The 15896-nt window shown below is 40.0% G+C and overlaps 1 protein-coding gene across 7 annotated transcripts in view; it reads right to left on the minus strand.

The window, feature by feature from the left end:
* Positions 1 to 15896, minus strand: part of SPATS2L (spermatogenesis associated serine rich 2 like) — a 160635-nt gene that overhangs the window by 87021 nt on the left and 57718 nt on the right. The window contains exon 1 of one of the 7 annotated variants that reach the window (XM_073218560.1): positions 8260 to 8402. The exons of 5 other annotated variants lie outside the window; for them this stretch is intronic. The gene's annotated coding sequence lies outside the window, so the exon portion shown is untranslated. Of the gene's footprint in view, positions 1 to 8005; positions 8202 to 8259; positions 8403 to 15896 lie in introns of those variants that run through there. One more of the 7 variants, XM_073218559.1, reaches the window with a different exon arrangement.

A 15896-nucleotide genomic window follows, 5' to 3' on the forward strand; every position in this document is an offset into this window, starting at 1 on the left:
CTGGCATCATGCAAACATACTCTGCATATATGGAGTTTTCTGTAAGTGATAGTGTATGCATGCATGTGTGAGAGAATGAGGATAGGGAGGGAGGAAGATACAGGTCATACCTCAGGAACTAGAAAGGACTGAAGGTAACAGCTGGATTTGGTGCTATTTGTTAGGATGGCTCTGTGAGCCACAATTCCTTCCATTAGAGTAGATGGGCTAAATCTCCTGAACACATCTACTATTGCCATCAGAGATGTGTGAAATCTGACAGGAAAAGTTTTTTGTTTTTGTTTTGCTTTGATGTCTAGGATTGGGGTGTGAAGCATTTCTAAAGACCTAAATTTCTGAGATAAGAGTAGGTGGCAGCCCTGACTGGTGAACTCTATTCATAGGATGAAATACATTCATATTTCCTGGGCCATTCCTTTTTGCTTTGACCTCAAAGTCTATGTCAAGGAAGACTCTTCCTTGGTAGTGATGCCAGTAAGATTAGTTACATTTGTGTGTATGTGTGAAAGGAAAATTCTGGCTATGAGGGTAGAAAGGTATTACTATAGTGTTCTCAGATGAAAAGGTAAGATAAAGATTATAGGGAGCTATTCTTTGCTCATTTTACTCTCTTAAATTTCTTTCCCCTGTGTGGAAGCCTGCCTCTCCAGGCTCTAACTTGCAGGTGATTCCAATGCTCTCTCCACATCAGGGTTTGCTGGCTGGTGTATAACAGAGATTGGGAGATCAGCTACAGCTCCAGTTACGGAAACTGGATGAGCGATTTTAATCTAAATAGAACATAAATTTGGCTTGCTTACAGAATTAAGAGTTTAAGTGGGTAGGCAAGTTAGTCTCTACTGATCAGGACAAACACTAGGACGAAGCTGGCCTTCAGCGTGCCAAACATCCTTGCAGCGTCTGCACCCTCGCTCTGCCACCAGCCCCTCCAGATCATTCAGAAGTGGCATGGCGTCTCATGCTCACTACCTTTCCTGAGCCGAGTCCCTCCTCCCTGTGAGAATGAAACTGTGCTCTGCCCCAATTCTTTTAGGATTCTGTTTTCTGCTCTGACCTGGACTGTCAGATCAACTTGATGTGAATCTTAATTGTTTAGCTTAGATACTTAAGGAAGTTTTCCTTCAGTAAACTTACTGTCATCTCCAAAATGACAGGCCTGGAGTACAGCAACCTGAAACGCCAGCCCTCAGAGATGCCGACTCCTGGGTTAATCTGAGAAGCCTCAGATGCTGTCATTGAGTGACAGTACTTGGGGCCCACAGACCTCCTTATTTCCCTCCCATCACACTTTGTCACCACACTTGGTAGTGCTTACTACTGGACATGACTGATGTCCATTCCTGACAAACCTTGATCCAAAGAGCATTAAATCCACAAGAAAGGTATGGGGATCTCTGATTTCTTGGCAAGGGACCCAGTTTCTAATTCTGATCTCTTAAGACTGTCCTTGGAACGGACCAGTTACTGAGGCCTAACTATTCAAATCCATGGATGCATGTTCCCTTCCATGCGCATCAATCAGCACAAATTTAAAATAGCCAGAAATACAAGTCCTGAAATTGATGCAACATTGCAATAGCTTAAGTATTACTTGAAATATTCTTCCTTAAAATTGTAGTTTAGTTTTCAATAATAACTTTACAAAGATAGTATCTAAGTTTATATATATCCTAGAGAAAAAAAATCAGCTGAAATTTTATTTATGAAATAATAGATTAATCTTACTTCATTATACACTCCATATGTGTCAAAAACTTATAAGGAAAAGATAACAATCCCAAATAAGAGAATTTCACAATTTATCACCCATAACCATCTATATACTTCTCCAGTGTAAAATTAACATAACACAAATATGGTTATTACCAGTCACTCCTTGTACAAAGTTATATGTATCTGAACTACTCATTATGCAAAGGCCTTACTTAATATGTATTAATGCCAGTAAGAAAATCTATTAGTTTACAGCAAAGATAAGTATTCTTTATGAAAAATAAACCTGAAGAGTATAAATTCTGGCAAGGAAGTTTGTTTCAGTTTTCTAATTAACATAATTCAGTGACATTTAATATATACATGATAGTCTGATCAACTACCAAACTGAGCTAAAAAAATATATTTATAATTCTCATGCAGTCATATAAAACATTAAAGTTAAAACAATGTATTGAAATGCCAAAATGCGTTCTGACTTCCCTATCTCAGCTGTTCCTCGTGTGTTATTGTGTAAGCAGTGCTAAAGTTTCACTTTTGTTTCTCTGAAATCTGACTGCTCTTAGATTCAGTTTCTGGTTCTCAGCTATTACATCATATTTAAAAATTAGGTTTAAGGAACCAGAGCAATACATAAGAGCAATTTTAAAATGACGATTTTGACAATTTCTTTCAAGGTCATTTATGCAAAATTCTTCCATGATTTAAAAAGCATAAAAATCATATTGCATAATTGGGGCTGTTAATAGAATACTTTGTAAATTATCATAACATAGCTGAAGGGAAGACAGAAGTGTCAAATATCCTGACTGTAAGGCAGAGAGAGGGAAAATGAGCAAGTTGGTAGAGGCTGGGGACCAACTTGACTATCTGACTAATCATCATAGTCAATTGGGGAGCTTTTAGAAAGAGAGATGTGTGGGCCCCCATGCCAATTGGTATGGGGGGGATTGAGGCCTGAAAAAAGAAATTCCCTGAGTGATCTTCATGTAAAGCCAGATTTGAATGTGGCTAGTCTGAACTGGAATGTGCTGGGAGTGAAATATACCCTGGATGTCAATGACACTACAAAAAAGGAATGTAAACTGTCCTAGTATTTTTTTATATCGATGTGTAGAAATGATAGTATTTGACATACTGAGTTAAATAAAACATAACATTAAAATTAATTTCAACAATTTGTTTTTACCTTTTTAATGTGACTTAGACAATTTAAAATGGCCTACGTGGCTTCCATGGTACTTCCGCTGGAGAGTGCTTATCCTGGAGCCGTGGCCTTGAAGAATGGTTCCCAGATGAGCAATACCAGCAGCGCCTGGGAACTTGTTAGAAATGCGGATGCTCTTCCCCTCACCAGAAGCCTGGTCGGGGGAGGGACTCTGGGGATGGAGCACAGCAGCCCGTGTTTTAACTAGCCTTGGAGGGTACTCAGATGCTAACCAACTGAACTTTGAGAACCATTGCTCTATCCTGGGAATATTAAGAAAGGGCCTCTTCCTTGATCCCAATCACTGTACACAACAAACAAATTTTCACAGAAGCCTGGAGAGATAAATGGGGGGCCAGTTTCCTACAAATCATGTTAAGGAGTGTTTTCACCAACATATTATCAATGAATTAGTGCCCTTACAATGTACTAGGCACTCTGCTAAGTGCATGGCACAAGTTTTTTCATTTAATCCTCATACGCCTATAAAGTAAAAATTATGATTATTCTCATTTTACACATGTGAAAGATTCAGTAATTAACTGAATTCAGTAATTCAGTAATCAGGGTCCCACAGTAGGTGGCAGGACCAGGACTCAAACCCAGGCGGTCTGGATCTGAAGTCCATCCACAGCCCTTGTGCTTATAGCACCTCAAAATCATCTTAAACAAGTCTTCGGGCTCACTGTATGTGAACTGCAGCAAGAATCCAGCAAGCAGAATAAAACCGATCCTAGGCATCGCCTTCTCAAGTGGGGCAGGCACGTGGTGTATGCTTTGCACACATGCAGAGCACACAAACTGCGGAGCAAAACCACTAACTCACACAGGAATGGGCAGGAATGTGCTTGTTATAAAGAGATGATTATTTACATGTGGCTTTCTACCTTAGGTAAGGGTGTAAAAAGGTGCATTTAGTGGGCCCTCAGCCGACAAACTGTTTCCTTCACTGGAAGATGTTGCCCAGGGAGTCCACGATGTTCCAGGGTCTAATGTTTTAACTGCTTCTTCTTCCTACATTAAAGTAGTGAAAGTGCCTATGAATCTGACTGGTACAGTCTAGACAGTGCTGTGATCACACAGATCCCAAGACCTCTCTTCACGGCTGCCTCAGAAAGGAAGAAGAATCAGGACTGATTTGTGGGTCAGTTATGGCATGCGACTGGAGGTAGCAGCAAAAAGCCTCTAGGATCAAGGATCCAACAGTCTCCCTGAGTGCCATGTCCTAACCTGAATAAACTTCATAAAAGACATCTGCATTTTCACCCAGTTTACTGCATCTATTACCCCCTGGAAGATTAATGGATTTCGTTATCTACTGCCATCAGTTGGCCCTTGGCAGGGAGTAGTGCTCTGAGAGAATGGGAAACAGGACAGGTAAAATTTGACAGATCTGTTTTTATGGGACACTGTTAATCCTGATGGGACATATGAGGAAAGGTTCTAGACTGCCACAGTATAGCATGCGGGCCTCAAGTCTCCAGCTGTAGAATAAGAAGCTGGAGTTAAAGGGACGGAAAAAATAATGTTCTCTTAACTCCTCTGAGTTCTTAGCTGAGACTCAGTAATAAAAGACAGATTAACAGGAGAAAGCCAGATGTTTATTAACATGCACACCTATGTACATCTGGGAGACACCCAGGGAAAATGAGAAACTCAAAGAGGTGGCTTAGAACTCAGGATTAAATATTATCTCAACAGGGCAAGGTGGGAAGGCAGGTGGGGGGATTACTGTTAAGGGAGAGTAAATGACTTTTAGGCAAGGTGAATGAGCCCCTGGAAGAATAGACAGGAGATGTGACAGTTTCTGCCAAAGTGTGTCTAGGTGTGGTGCTGACATCTAGTCTCCTTGCCTGCGACAAGTCAACAATCTTCCCAGTGGGTGAAACTCCCGGAGGAGACTGATAACACGTGAGTTCCTTTTGGAGGAATTTTAGGCAGGTAAGGGATGTTCAGAGGACATCTCTCCTTGCATTTGCTGGTTTTCAGGTACCTGTAGCTCACAAAAGTCAATATTTGAAAGCAGCATATTTTGCGTAGCATGTCCTGACCTTCTCCAGTCACATTTTGGGACAATATACTCTCTATCCTTCAGATCACGTGCCCTCCACGGTCCTGTTCAGCTTGCTGTACTGCATGTCTGTAAGGGCCATGGGGGTGATGGAAGCATTCAGCAACTAGGGTAGCAGAAACCTGAAAATTCACCTTAAAAAAATAAAAGGTGTAGGCTGTTGTCTCCGATGTCCTAGGCTATTTCTCTGAAAGATCACCTTTAAACTGGCTGAGAACTAGGCGGTCCTCGAGGACAACAAGCCCTAGGGTACTTGCAGGCCAGCTGAAGAGGAAAACAGTGTTCCTTCTCTAAAACTGGGACTTTGTTTAAGTTTAACATTATGCAAGTTTTCTGTTGCTTAATTTTTCCATTGCCTCATCTCTCTCTCTTCTGTGCTGTGCTTTCTCCCCTTTCCCTCAATCCTGTGTGGTTCTTTATCTGGTCCTGTAATTATGGAGGTCTCTTACATTCCAAGTGCTTAGCTCTTCCTTTTGTGGTTTAACTCTCATAGTTTAATAAAAGTTCTTGTGAAGTGCCTTGTTCCTTAGAGGAAAGTTGCTTTAATTATTAGGAATGAGGACACATAAACAATGAAACATAGAAGAGTGACTGAAATATGAATTTCATAAAGATACTTACCTAGGCTTTTCTGTTTAATTTGTAGGGAAAAAAATCTCAAGGTTGCATTTTTATTCAAAGACACTTCAGTGTACTAAACTCACCGTTAGAACAACTCCACTGAAAAGCATTTTAAGGGCAAATGTCAGAAAAAAATTTCACATTTAAAAGCCCTGGCTCTGCCGCTATTGAAAGGCAGGGTTAGCCTCTCGTTTAGAAATGTGCTGCCTACTAAGTTCTTTGTGGGGGTAAGAAAGAGAATTGAATGTTTTATTTAAACAGGTCATCAACAGTCAATACTTATTTGAAAAGGCCTCCTTCCAGTGGCAGATAAAAGCTTCCAATCACTTAGAATATCACTTGAGCACATCTAGGGCAAGATGTGCTGATCCAAGTTTCAGACCTTTGTGGTAGAGCATCTTCACTCAGGGGGCAGAGTCACCCAAATCGCACGCCCTTGTATATGCTGCACAGAGAGACAGCGAAGAGCACAGAGCACCCTTGATGGCAGGTCCCACTTTGAATTTTCCATTTTAGTACTGGCAAATGCGTAAGAATGAAAATTAACCATTTTTGCATAAAGTGCCAAACCACCTCCCCGCAGCAGCAGAATGCAAATGGAAGCAAAAGAGCAAAGGACAGCTAAAATAAATGCAGCAGATCTCAGGTGCCACAAGCACAGGGGAGGGCACATGGCACATTTATTAGCATTCCTCTGCCGCATGATTTTTCTATTTAATTTGAAATTATTTCATTTCATAGTCTCTGATGGCTTGAGAATATTAATAAATGCCTTTTTCTAAAAATGACCTGACACTGGCTTCTGGGAGGCTCTGCTGCTGATAGCTGGGCTTTCAAGCAAACATGTGTTTCCATAGCGATAGGGGTGACCTGGGCCTGGTACAAGTACCCACTTGTATCAGCAGTTCAATTATGCTTTAAGATGAGATGATGTCAGCTCAAGTCTTCAAAACATGCCCATCCTCAGAGATGCCTCAGGAAAGGTGAAGGGGCCTGTGCTATGAGACTCAGAAGAATAAATTCCACCCTCTCCAAGCCCACCATAATGGGCTCTCTCCCTGCAGGTCACGCCAGCTTGCCCCCCATCCCCTAATGCCCACTGAGCAAATCTCACATTCTAGAAGGGCTTAGAAAAAAGACCACGCACAGTACTCCTTCACATCTTGGAGCACCTAGTACCTTACACAAACTCCCGAAAGGGTGAAAAAGAAATAACATACTTCCCTTTCTTTCTTTCCTTTTCCTCAGCTTTTTACCTACCCATGGGCAACTCCTACAGAAAGGATCATGGTTTTTCTTATTATTTGACAAACATTTACTGAACACCTACAATGTGCCAGGCTCTATGGGGCATGCTGATAATGGTTACAAAATAACACTGACAGAACTCTCACTGTATACCTGGCCTGCTCTGAGCACTTTCCATGTATTAACTCATTTACTTTCATGATGAAACCATTGAGTATGTTATCTTCATTTTATAGAAAAAGAAATGGAAGCACAGAGAGGTAACTTACTATTCAAGTCACACTGTGGTAAGTACCTGAGCTGGGATCTGAACTTGAACCTCCTGACCCTGGACTTCCTGCCCTAAAAGGAAAGGAGCTCAGATCATTGGAGGGGGACAGATATGTACACAGAAACACAGAAAGAGCCCAGTGAGGAGGAGAGGGAGGAAATCAGAGTGTAGACTTAGGGAATAAGAGTTGGAATTGACGTGGCTTAAATTCTAGCCCAAGCAGCACCGGGCTGTGACCTGCCCTGCCTGACAGTCTCTTTGCAGAGACTAGGCACAGCAGAGGGTTGGAGGCAGGTTTGGGGTCAGTGGGAGCTGGATGCTTCTTAAAACTTTTTATAGCAACTTCTTAAGGAAAATACTGATATTTATCTCCAAAGAAAACATGCACTGTGGTTCTGCAATATAATTCTAGACTGGCAAAGGGAAATCCTAACTAAACCTGGCAAGCAAAAGCTATACATTCATAGCTAACTCTGGGGAAGGTGGCTCATTTGCCATGGAATAAACACCTAGTAAAGGAAGCCACCATCTCTTTAGAACATATTCTTGTTTCAATAATAACCTTTGTTTGAAGAAACTCACAAATTTCCTAGTTCATTAAGTCAGAACTCTCCTAGTAAACATTTAATGATTTTCTCAGAGTAGCAGAGAAAGTCAGGCTGTCCCTACTTTCTAGAAACATCACTGGCATTGGCTGAATAAAAACAGTATATGACATATACTACCTTACCCATACTGGTGTGTGGTGGGAAAGAAATACTAGGAAACTGAGACAGTGCCTGGACACCCGCGGAACTCACAAGCAGTCAGCCCCTCTCACTGACCCCCCCATTACTCTTCCCCCTGTCTTCCCACAAAATCAATCTCAACTCACTTTTTAAGGTTTCCTGGTGTTCCAAAGGAGGGCTCCCAGCACACAGCCTGAGTGTCTGGTGTTCTCAGTAGGCAGATAAACCCAGCTTCCCAACTGGCCACCTTTATCAACTTGCTTTTATTGTGACCAGTAAGTCATCTCAATAGTGACGCAGGTGGAGTAGGAAACCTGGGTCGGTGGCACGATCCTGGGTGTGGCTGAGTAACCAGCAGTAGGCTGGTAGCCTCAGCCACCTGAGGCTCAGAGGTACTCACCTTCTGAGAATCTGCTTGTTTCTTTTTTTGTAAAACTTCCCAGTGCTTTTGCCGTCAGAGTGAGTGGTCAGTTCTTTGTTTTTCTTCTATTAGGGAAGTCACAGCTGTAAGGCTGAATTTGTAACCTTTACACTGACTGTCTCAGAGGCTAAGAGACAGTGCAGGCTGGGACTGTAGTCATCATTCCAAAGGTCAGTTTCTGAGTATGGTCATCCACTAAAAGCTTCCAATCTTCCAGGGACACCAGTGCAGACATGTTGATCAATTAGCAAACATTCCTAAGCACTGCACCTGAGCCTTCTCTCTCTTCTCTCCCCTTTCAAAATCTGTTCCTGGTTCTAGATCTAACTAGAAGCATCTGTTGGCTAATTTTGCATTAAGTGATATTGTACAACTCTCTCTGAGAGTATATTACATTTTATTTGGAATAATGCTTTCACTCAAAGGAAGACAGTTCTCATGGTGACTGTACAGTGTTTCCCAGTAAAAAGTGTGAGTGCTCGCCAATGAGGGTGGGGATAACCACTGAGGGGCAGAATGGTGAATTCTTTCTTACCTGTCAGGCTTATTCTACCTACTGGCAAGATGCTCCTATACATGTTACCTGTTTGCTGGTTTCATTTTTAAAAAACTAACAAGTAAATTCAGCATGTTCTTAAAAATGCACTATTCTCTTTAGAGTCAGATTTCTCTTGGTCCACATCATCACCACCCATCTCAATAACCACCCAGTAAAATAAGCCAGGTGGAGAAAGACAAACACTGTATGATTTCACTCACACGTGGATTCTAAAAGCAAAGCAAAACAAAACGAACAAAACAGCAGTGGACTCACAGACACTGAGAAGTGACTGACAGTTACCATGGGGGAGGGGCTGGGTTGGGTGGGTCAAACAGGTGAAGGGAATAAAAAGCCACAAAACTGCAAACATAATATAAGTTAGTCACAGGGATGAAAGCACAGCATGGAGTATATGGTCAATGGTTTTGTAACATCCTTCTAAGTTGACAGATAGTAACTACACTATTTGGGGTAGGGCTTTAATAATGAGTATAACTGTTGAATCACTATGTTGTATATTTGAAATCAATATAATATTGTATATTAACTATACTTCAATAAAAAAATGTAGAAAAAAAAGGGATGTAAATTCTTTGGGCTCCAACTATGTCCACAGGATCACTTGTTTTCTATGTTCTTAAAACTTCAGCACAATCAAAAGTAAATCCCAAATTATAATACCTCCTCCCCACAGAGTCCATGACAGGTCACGGTTTCCAGCCTTGCTGCCACCAGGTGTGATCAGTGCTCTAGGGACCAAATTCACAGCTAAGGTTCTTGTCTTTAGAAGACAATAAGCAGTTATAACAGAACAAAGTTCAAATAAAGTCTTAGAGCTAATTAGAGAACAACTTAAAAATTACCAAATCTCCATTGATGCATTCTGATTTCAGGTAATTGTACCAAGATAGATAAAAGAGATAATTAATATGACTTTAATGCCCTTGAGTTTATTCTAATGTAATCACAGATAATAAAAACTCATTCTGACCATTTTATGATATGCTCAAAATTCTAGAGGTCATATTTACTATCTTAGTGAATTTTTGTCAAGTTCTAACTGTAATTAACACTAGAAATTCATCACCTAAAATATGTTGTGATGGGAAAATTAATTCTTCAAATATACAAGATATTAATAGATTGAAAGAATTATGAAAAGAATTCCTTCCCTTTAAAAAGCCTTTCTCTGATAAATTCCCCTTCTTCCCTCTCTTTTCCAAAATACCTAGTAGAATGCTTTTGACAATTATATGTTCAATAAAAACGTGGGAAAGAGGAGTAAGAGTGTTCTCATTTTATTTTTCCTTTCTAAGCTGCAATGAGTCTTTAATAATTTATTCCCCAGTTTCAACATCCAGTACTGGGTTGTCACTTTAAATTCCACCATTAAAACCAGCAATGTCAAAAGCCATTCTAGCCATGTTGCTTTACCCACCCTTAAAGCCACTCCCTATCCTAGGGGCCCTATCTCCAATCCTGCAGAGTTCCAGTCATTCTCAGAGTCAAGGTCTATTCGACAAGCACTGAAAGCAGTCCATGTCTTCCTACATTGGGCCTCATATCTCTCATCTCTTTAACAAGGTAACTTCCCCAACATATTCTAGTAATTTATCTGTTAACTCAGAGACTTGCATTCAGGATAACCAGGTCACACTAGACTAGCCTTCTAAGCCTGTACTTGGTCAAAGTCTATATTTGGTCCAAAAGAGAAAGACTGAACTTTGACCTTCTCATACTTATAGGTATGAGAGAACAAAAAATAATTGGTTTCCAACCCAATGCCAAACACATTTAACCACTAACCTCACCACTGTACACCCCTGTAACTCCCCACCCACAGATATGGGTTTTTATTGCTATTGACACACATATGTATGCACGCTATGGGTTCTTTGCAAAACTCATGGCCTGCCCGCTCACTCCTTTAGTTTACAAAGGCCTAAGTCCAGACACCTCGTCCTCTCTACTTTGCACTGAGCTCCAGCTTGCCCATTGGCTCAACTCACAAAGGGGGAAGTTCAGAAAGTACCAAATGCTTCTGATCTATAGGCCTTAGCAGCAGGTAGTTTAATCTCTTTCAAATCATTTTTCTAAAGTTTGAATGAATCAAAACTATTTTTTGCATAGTAGTTCAAATATTGTACAGGCCTTTCAAATAAATGAAATTCCATATATTATTTTCCTTTGGAAGACTTTCTGTTCATCCAATCTACCTTAAAGCAATTTTCAGGTGTAAATGTATTAGGTTTTGATCACTTGTGAGATTAAAAAGATCCATCTCTCACAGCCTAGATTCCATTTGTCCCCATTTCTCGGAGGACTGAGAGAGACAATCAGGGCTCTCTGATTTTTTTGCTAATACTAAACATTTCATCATCTAGTAGCAGGACATATCCTTTGAGTGTGCTCCCCGTGGGCTGGACACTGCATGTGGAGGGATGTCCCTTTGGGAAATGAGACTCAGTGCCTATTCTTGACGGATGTATATTGTGCAGCATAGGTGGGATGTCAGAGCCAAGAGAAATAAGAATGCCAGTAACAGAATCTTTAAGAAATCATTCTGAAATGACTACAACCATTTTTATAAAAGGGGCTTCTAGAGTGGAGAGATAGTTTAGTTTAGGTGGGTTAATCAGAGAGGGCTTCAAAGAGGAGGTACTGTTGTACACTGCTTTTGAGGCAGTACTAGCAATGATAGGAATGGCTTTTCAGGGAAGAGGAAAAGCAAAACTGAAACATTTCTGGCAGAAACAAGGAAGTCATGTACAAGGCCAGGAAACCTACCTGCGTAGTACACAGAAGTCAGTAAATATGTATTTATTGGGGATCCACTATATGTCTTAGCTAGATGCAATGTGTTTAGCTAATTGTAATGCAATACAATTTTAAGATTGGTTCCTGAAGGGCGATAAGATTAGCAGGCAGTAAGCAATGAGACAACATCAGAAGGCTGTATGTGAAAAGCTGTTATATGGTATGGTTTCAATTATATGCTTGTCTTGTTTGTAATGCAGCAAAGAGATAACACCCTGGTTTTCTTTTCCTTTTTAGCCAATGGGAGCATTCCTTTTCATCCTCACCTCATCCCAGTTCTCTGTCCCACTCCAGTGTCATTTTCGGTTATAAGGTTCTGAAACTAGATCCTATTTTCTCTATTATTCTTGAAATACTGAATCAAAAACTGTATCTTTTTATTGTAACCATTTCAAATTATGCAACTTGATTCTTTGCCTTTTTAGTTTTACAGTAATGTGTGCTTTAGTCTGACTAACATTAAAGGCTCCCAAACAAATAAAACCTATGTAGATGAGTTACATTTACCTCTCAGAAGCAACTCATAAATTACATTAAAGATTTCATTTGGTTTTATTTTTACCTGGTTTTACATCCTGGGAGATAAAACAAAGCTAATATTATGTAATTTACCAAACTCAGTCTTGAAAAAGAGATAACCAGACACGGAAAAGACATTCTTGTTTGTTTAACTAATGCTTCTTTTAAAAATATGAGGAAGTATTAGGAGAGAAAATGTGTTTGAAAATTAATCTACTTTAAAAAATCCATTTCTGAGTGGCTACCACCAGACATAACTTGGTTTCATTTTTCATTTCATGCTTTCAAAAATATATGACTAGACAGAACCAGACCACTCTAGAAATCTCATGGAAAACATAGGGTAAGGACTGAGGAAAAACTACAAAGAATATTTAATGGTCATAGTTTAAGGTTAATTAAAAAAAAATCCTGAAGCTATGCTGCATAATGGGAAAAAATTAATTTAGCTATGACAAAGCATTCTCCTTCATTAAGCCTCTGAATAATCAATCAGCCCCTTGCCTTACAAAGACTTGTCATGTCTGATAACATTGGTGTGCCTTTTGCAAGAGCTACCATATACAGAGCACATTCACTCACTCATTCAGTATTCATTTAACGGACACTTACTGAGCACCTGCTTTGTGCCAGGCATTGTCCGAGGTGCTAGGAGTACAACACAGCAAAACCCCCTTCTGGCACTACACTGGATGATTTTATCTGTTTATGCCTTTCCCCTGACTCCTCACAATGCTTCTGCAAGGTAGGTATTATCTCTGTTGTACAGATGAAGGAACCAGGAATAGGGAAGCTAAAGCCACGGTTGCACAGGTGATCATCAGCAAGGTGGGGACTCAAACCTCTGAAACAGATCTCCAAGCTTCTGCTTATTCCATTAGTTTGCTGCCATTCTTTTGGTTCCATGCAAATAAAGGGAATCACTTAAAAATTATTTGGTGGGTTCATTCTAATTGGGAAGTCTTAGCATTCACAAGAATTAGAATCAGAAATGTAAAGCTGGCTTGGCCAAATGGGATAAGAAAGCATCAGTGGAAAGAAGGACAATGTTTTCTGTTTTAAAGTTTGCTCTACTTCTCAGTGAGGGCAAATCACTGTGGAATATAGTTTCCAAAACCATTTTCCATATTCTTGCCCACCCTTTCCATTACTTGTTGTCTCCTTGCATTACCTTTCTTTCGTTGTATCTGGTTTCCTTAAATGGCAGAAGTTGTCTTATAAGGTAATGAGTTCCCTGTCACAGAATTTGAGCACAGGCTGGCTGACCACTTAGTGAGATATTGGAGAAGGGATTCACTTACAGTTCAGGAAGGTGGAGGACCTCTGAGTCCCTTGCAACTTCAGGATTCCCAAAGGAGAGACAACATAGTTTTATAATTTGTCCTTACTCTTCAGTCTAAGATTCCCATGAAGCATCTAGAGGGGGTTAATTCTGCCTTAGTCATGTATTGTCTGTAGGCTTAAAATGACTCCAAGTTAGGTCTGGCTGATAACTGGGCATACTCCCAGAAGTGAATTATTTCCTTTGGGATTTTTGTGCCTGGGAGTCTGAGATGGTCACGGAAAGAGCGTGCCTATAGGCAGGGCCAGAAGTGCTTCCAAATACATGATTTTGTTGGAAAACAATTTGTGACTTACCACTGAAACAAAATTTAAAGAAAATGTTACCAGGAAGGCACAAACAAATATGTTCTCTCTAAACTAGATTTTTTTGTTTGATTTGGTTTATAACTCAATCTAATTCCCATGGAAAGCATCTTCGGGTCTCAACTTCCCCACAGTCCTGCAAGCTGGTACAGCTTCAACACTCCACTCCACATCCATCCCTCACCTCTTGCTCACAGGGAGAGGTCTAGCAGTTGTCTACTCTTCTGGGATCTTGGGAGTTACAAGGGACAAAGAGGTCACCCATCTTCCCAACCTGTAAGTGGATCTCCTCTCCAGTGTCCTCATTACCTGGCCATCCAGCATCTCTTCAAGTTCCATGATGGAAATTCCATGCCTCCTAACATAGCTTCTTCTGCACAAGACTAGTTGTGAGCAAATTCTTGGGTGAAACTGAGTCAACAGCCTTCCTCTAACTTCCCATGCAAAGCTCTTAGTTGTGCCTTCAGACACTCCAGAAACCTGACCATTCTTCCAAGACTATCAGATGTGTCTTAAGTATGCTTTCACTATTCTACATGAAGTCATTCACAGAATCACAGGATATTAGAGTCAGAAAGCATTTCTTTGGTACCTAAATTATTTTATGGATAAAAGATTTTGTGTTGTCAGACTGTTAGAAGTTTATTTTTGAAAGTGACAGTATTGACTCATGTGACATAGTGTTGTCTTCTCAACATATATACTGAATCTTCTAATTTTTATATGTATATTCATTCTATAGCTTTATTCTTTTTTTAATGCAGCTTAAGATTGTATTTTGTTGACAATCACATCACACTATACATTGGTCATAATGAGCCTGTATTAAATGAAACCCCTAACACTTTCTCATTTGATGTATTAGTAAGCCCCATTTCCCCAATCTTTACTTATGCAGTTGTTTTTTTTTAGAACTTAAGTACATGAGTTATTTGGTTCCAATTAATTTTTCCTGATTAATTTGGCCAGTCTTTCCACTCTGTTAGCATTCTTTTGGATAACAAATCTATCACTTTCCACTTTCCCTGCATACCTCACTTTAGTCATCCACAAATTGAAGGAGATCATTTATGTGACTTATGTCATCAACAGTCGGGCCTGAGTCTCAGCCCTGCCACCTCAACACCTCAGTGTTTAACTGGAGGAAGTGAAACCCTTTATGCTGCATTTTACTCACTCACAGAGTGGAGATAAAAGTATCAAGTACACAGGACTTTTGTAAGGGTTAAATAAACTAATACATAGAGAGTAACAAAAAGCCTTTGACACATTAGAGTTCAACAGATGTCTGTTATTTCTATTATTTTTATTAAACCCATCATTATTCAAGTCCCTGATAAAGAGAGAACTAGGATAAAACAGAGTAGATGTCTATAGATCATCCTTTATGATCACATGGAACCATTCATTAGCACTGTTTGGGTTTGGTTATGTGAATTCACCTACTTGTGAATCCACTTCACTTTTCTCTTATTCAGTTCATTTATCTCCATTAAATCTATAATGAAACCCTGAGACACTGAACACTGGCTTGATGAAATTCATATATAGCAAATCGTATACCTTTTCTTCATCTTTCTTTCCAGTTATACTACTGAAGAGGAGATCTATTTAGTCCTGCTTGACTTCTTTTTGGTGCCTAATGATTATTGCTTTATTTTCTGAGAGTTCTCAAAAGTTTCAGAATAAATTCTAAGATTTTGCTGGGTTTTCTCTTTGTGTTAATCCCCAGGATCTGGGGGTTTTCTCCACTTGCTGAAATTCCCCCCAGATGGCTGGCTGGAGTGGGACAGTTACAGACGTGAGTTCTCAGGCCTGTGGATACAGTCTGGGCCAGGAGACCCCAATCTGTGATACAGGATTAAAGATCTGGTATTGTGCTACTGTGGTCCTCAACTCCCTTTTACTCACTTTTACTCACTTTGTGTTGTATCCTTATCAGGTGGGAAATCATGATCCTTGATTAAAGCTAAGAATAAGAAGAGATGAATAGTCCTTTGTTTTTCTGATCAGAGGTCCTGTTCCCTTTCTTGTACTTTTTTCTACAAACTTTTATAATAAAAAATACAATAAAAATAGTAATCCAGTCTTG

Source organism: Manis javanica, chromosome 12 (genome assembly GCF_040802235.1).
Source record: "Manis javanica isolate MJ-LG chromosome 12, MJ_LKY, whole genome shotgun sequence".
In the NCBI taxonomy this organism is placed as follows: Eukaryota; Metazoa; Chordata; class Mammalia; order Pholidota; family Manidae; genus Manis; species Manis javanica.